General features: G+C 35.6%; 1 pseudogene; it reads right to left on the bottom strand.

Annotated features, from left to right (window-relative positions):
• Nucleotides 1-2,164: 2,164 nt before the first annotated feature.
• On the bottom strand, nucleotides 2,165-5,193 carry LOC120189385 (annotated as a pseudogene).
• Nucleotides 5,194-5,804: the final 611 nt, after the last annotated feature.

Here is a 5,804-nt window from a genome sequence, read left to right as displayed (position 1 = left end):
AGTCATCAGCTAACTTCCCAAGATCCTATATTTTCAATAAAAAAATTTAATTAATTCCTCTGTATATATATAATTATAACCATCGTGAATACTCAATAGTATAATAATTTATACCTGGATGGAGAGATTCTTCATATGGATGGGATGGTTTATGGTATCAAGAAGCAGAGTGGATGGCTTTTCACCTGAGAAATTGAGGAATCTTTTAATTTGTCTTGTCTGTTGACCTCCTTTGACCATCGCGTTCTTTTCTTTACTTGTTTCCAACTGGGCTACTGCCCTGCGATGGAAGGTTGAAGATGAACTATACCCATATTGACACTGCTACAAAGGATGAAAACTTATTCTGAGCTAAACTAAATTTTCAATAAAAAAATATAAAAAAATCTAAAATATATGATTATTTTAAAATTTTAAGATGACGATTGCTCTCATTTGTCCCTATCCATTCAACCCTCTATATACATGTTTTTTTATTGAAAATCTTGCATTTTTTTTAATTTTATCTTTTCTATAGGTAAAGCTAAATAAAATTTAATTAGATTCGGAGGATATGACATATTCATTAATTAATTCTTAAAATATTTAATTCGATCGAATATTTATCATTATTTTATATATTCGTGTGACTAAAGAGTGAAACAGAATTGTACGTTAGTTTACAGAGTATAGAATTAATCATTAATAGCAAATCAATAATTTTATATTTATAAATACATAATATTTGATTGGTTTTTATTTAATTATCTTTTTAATTTAATTTTTTATACTCTCGTATTTACAAATTATAGATGTGATATTGTAGAGGTATGATAAAGTCAGTTTATCAAAGTGTGGTCATTGGTATGTACATTTTTATATTAATGTTGATAGTGTTTATGTTTCATGTTCAATGATAATGTTTGTTTGTCTATCGTTTTCTTCGAGTTATTGTTTGATTGAATTATTTACCCTTTATGTGTCCTATTTTAATTTTTAATAGTTAGTTTGTGTGTTTTGATGGTTGTAATAAAGATGATCGGCTAATGTCATTTAATCTACTTTAATTTTGTAGATTTTTTTAGTACAGTTTTTCTATTTTCTCAATAAATTAAATAATTATTATTAATTTTTAGAAACATATAGAATGTTTCCTAGGTTGGTATTATAATTAGACTTGAACATAATTTATTATAAAATCCTTACGAAGCACATCACAAATTGATTTAGCTTTCCAAAGCATGAAATGCATGAATCATGCGTGTACACTCATATTATTTCGCGCGGCCAACGCCGACACGTCTATCTCCCAACTATTGATTTCAGCCATTGAAATTCCATACCTTGCTTTGCTTGGATTATGCCCATAGTTGCTAGTGTAGATTGTGATTATTTTCAAAGGATGTTACTATTAGTTGGGTTTTAAAATCGTTTCATTAGCAAGTCGAGAATTTACTTTTAAAATATTATTTATAACCATGTATATATTTACATTGATTAAAAAAATACTAAATCACACCGGCCTTTGGCATAAATCCTTTAGGGTGCGTTTGGTTCACGGAATGTAAGATTACCAGTGGGAATAAAAGATTACCAGGGAATAGGATTACTGGGAATGTTGTATTTTGCGTTTGGTTGGTTTAGCAGGAATGTAAGATTACCGTGTTTGGTTAAAGGAATAAAAGATTTTTGGAATGTATATTTGACCAAATTGTCCTTATTATATATTTGTATAATATTACAAATTGTAAAATATTTATATATTTTCTTTAAAAAATTAAATTCATAATATTTATATAATTTTTTTTACAAAATTAAAAATATAAAAAAGGTTTAATGAAAGGGTAAAAAAATTTTAACCCCTGAACTTCATATAAAATTTTAATTATATATTTTTTTTGTAAATCTAAAATAATTTAAGGATAAATTTGTAATTTAACATTCGTAGAATTTTTATTATTTAATGAAAGAAGAAGGATATTTTTGAAAAAAAATAAAAATTTAAGGGTATTTTAGTCCAAAATGCCGGTAATGTTACAATACATAAGGGAAGAGAGATAATGACATTCCCTGTAATATACCCAAAAAAATCTACTATTGGTAATAAAATATTACTGAGAATGAGATTTCCGGCCAACCAAACATGGGAATGTGGAATTCACATCCCATGAGAATCCCACAATCCTTGAACCAAACACCCCCTTATTGTATAATCTCCTTACTATTCTACATTTTGTTGCTGTATGTTCAAAAACAGCGACACAATTCACATTCATTTGCCGAGTACTTCCTCGCCAATGACTAAAGAGACTGGTGATTCGAGTTCAATCTATGAAATCTAATCGGCGGACTCCACCCCGAGTTTGCCCCAGCAGTGACACAACTGTGGCGGCGATGTGCTTCGAGCTCAGCCCCGCCTCTTCGATCTGATCATTTTGAGATCCATGCTCTATGTATCTATCCGGTAGTATCATTGGCCTCCACTGCACCATGTCACATTAATTTTAGCCTTTATAATCACACTGATTCTTCAACTAAGTAGTAAATTTAATGGATGCTAGTGTTACCTTAAGCTTGCCATCGAGTAGTCCATTCAAGCACAAGAAATGAGAAACGTGGTTGCTGAACCCTCCAATCGATCCTTCTTCGGCAGTGATCAATATCTCGTGTTCTCGAGCTAACTTTCTCAGTAAATCTCCGTCAATCGGTTTGCAAAATCGAGCATCCGCCACCGTTGCAGAGACGCCGAGCATTTGTAGCTGCTCTGCTGCCTTCATGCAACTTTGGACTATTGTTCCATACCCCAAGATAGCCACCTTGCCACTTCCTTCTCTTAGTACTCTTCCCTTTCCAATCTGAATACATATTCGAAATTCAGATTAAGAAAATCGGGAACAGGTATTGTCCAATAAGACGCATTAAGAGATCAGTTGCAACTAAAAAGATGTAGAATAAAATTGATGTACCTCCAAAGGTGTTCCTTTGTTGTTTGGTGGGAGAATAGAGCCAATGCCATTGCCTCTGGGGTACCTAAAGCAGCTAGGACGATCATCGATGGCAGCTGCCGTTGCCACCATGTTCATCAGCTCAGTCTCGTCCGAAGGTGCCATCACCACCATATTCGGCAAACACGCCATAAATGTAGTGTCGAACGCACCACAATGGGTCGGCCCATCTGCACCAACCAGGCCAGCCCTGTCTATGGCAAATCTCACTGGTAGCTTTTGAAGATCAACATCATGAGCGACCTGATCGAATCCTCTTTGTAGAAACGAAGAGTAGATGGCACAAAATGGTTTGAGCCCTTCACAAGCTAAACCAGCAGCAAACGTAACAGCATGTTGTTCAGCTATGCCGACATCGAAACAACGATCCGGGAATCGTTTTTGGAATAAGTTAAGCCCTGTTCCTCCTCCCATGGCTGCATGGATCCCAACTATTTTATCATCTTCTTCTGCTTCAGCTATTAATGACTCTGCAAAGTACTGAGTATACGAACGTGTTCCCGACTTGCTCTTCATTTGCTTCCCCGAATTTGGATCGAATTTCACAACCCCTATAAGAAGAAGAGGAATCTATGATGACCCAATTGTTCATTTTGCTTAAAAAACTTGTGTTCGATGCAATATCGGTCATTCCGAGTCTGCATAACACAGTGTTAAATTATACTTACCATGCATTTTATCAGGTGCAGTCTCAGCAGGGGCATAACCTTTTCCCTTCTCCGTAATGACATGAATGAGAACAGGCCCCGTGGCTGGCATTGACCTAATTTCATTCAACACATAAACAAGGTCTTCTATGTTATGACCATCCACCGGACCAATGTAGTACAATCCGAGTTCTTCAAATAGGCTAGCTCCGGAGCCACCAGCAACTTCTCGCACATAGGATTCGAATTTGGCGGCGATTTCATGTGTTTGCCCTCCAATTTTCTTTGTAATACCCTGCAAATTATGTCAAAACAATCTAAATATGCTTGGTTTTGCAGAGTTTTCATGGGAAGTGTTAGGTTCCGAGAGTCGAATTTTGATACCTTTGCAGCCTCGCGTAGTTGACGAATTCCCTGCTCGAGTGCAGCTTTGTTAGAGCTTTGCTAAGAGCTCCGACAGGAGGAGATGGACCATCGACCGTGGCAGTCGGCAATGAGACTTGTTTGTTATCATTCAGGATGATGATGAGATTTGAGTCAAGATAACCAGCGTTGTTCATTGCTTCATATGCCATTCCAGCAGTCATTGCTCCATCGCCTATTACTGCAACTACATTATTGTTCTTCCCTAACAAATCTCTTCCAACTGCCATCCCTGGGAGGAAAAAAAAAGCAATATAACACCCCCAACATTAGCAGATGATAACTATTGTGATCTATACCGATGACGAAAAGCTTCGAACAAGTACCTAATCCAGCTGAAATGCTAGTAGAACTATGGCCAGCTCCAAAGGCATCATGAATGCTCTCTTCCCTTTTCGGAAACCCCGATAATCCGGATGTTTGTCGAATCGAATCCATTCTCGATCTTCTACCAGTTAAAATCTTATGCGGATAGGCCTGCAAACACCAAAATTCAATAACTAAATCGATCACATTCGGATTAAGCTCAGGCCTAACCGTATGCAGCAAGCAACAGAGAAGAAAAATGTAATTACCTGATGGCCAACATCCCAAATAATCTTATCCTCAGGAGTGTCGAAAACATGGTGCAGTGCCACTGTTAACTCGGCCACTCCCAGGTTTGAACTCAGATGACCACCAGTCTTTGACACTGTGTAAACCAGCTCTTCCCGTAGCTCATCAGCTAACTTCCCAAGCTCCTATAGTTTCAAATGGACAAATATACAATGTTATACATATACATATTCATTTCCTTTGTATATTTCTACAAACAATTAAAAATCATTGTGAATAGTGTTAATAAACATACCTGGATGGAAAGATTCTTCATATGGATGGGATGGTTTATGGTATCAAGAAGCGGAGTGGATGGTTTTTCACCTGAGAAATTGAGGAATCTTTTGATTTGTCTCGTCTGTTGACCTCCTTTGACCATCATGTTCCTTTTTTTACTTGTTTCCATCTGGGCTCTTGCCCTGCGATGGAAGTTTGAAGATGAATTATACCCATATTGAGACTGCTGCAAAGGATGAAAACTTGTTCTGAGAATGGAAGAAGCCATTGCCTAGTGATTGTAATTGTATTGGTTTGGGTGGAAAGGTATGTGATGGATTTGATGGAATCTGGGGAAAAGAGGAGATTTTATAGGGTAATGGATTCAACTTTCCGGGAAAAGTCATGTAAAGTTCCACGTGAAAAACCTTGGAGAAGATGGCCAAGTCGCCGTCACTGTCACTATCATCCACGTAGAGCTTGTCCATGATTCATTCCTAACACTACGAGTGACTCGATTGTAAACGTTTCAAATGATCTGAAATCTAAAACAATTCAAAAAACGAAACTAATAGAAATGATTGAAACCCGAAACTATTCTAAATTAGATCGATGGACAGAAATAGACGGTACAATTTATGTTGGAATTCAAATTTATAAAATATATCTAAAATATATAATCATTTAAAATATTTAAAAGTTGATTATCCTCATCCGTAAATCTGATAATTTTAAAACTCAAATTTATATGATCTTGTTCGATACAACACAAATTTAATACTATTCATATAATTAACATGCTTGGCTTTACATAAGATGATATTAGGGATGAGTATGGGATTTATATTCGTGTGTTTTGATCCAACTCAATGTTATAGAGTTGATCTTAAAAAATAAGTTTGAATCATATTGTTTTTTTTAAAAGATAATGTCATAT

The sequence above is a fragment of the Hibiscus syriacus genome, unplaced genomic scaffold (assembly GCF_006381635.1).
Source record: "Hibiscus syriacus cultivar Baekdansim isolate YM2019G1 unplaced genomic scaffold, ASM638163v2 tig00116954_pilon, whole genome shotgun sequence".
NCBI classification, from domain to species: Eukaryota; Viridiplantae; Streptophyta; class Magnoliopsida; order Malvales; family Malvaceae; genus Hibiscus; species Hibiscus syriacus.
This window is presented reverse-complemented; position numbering and strand designations above follow the sequence as displayed.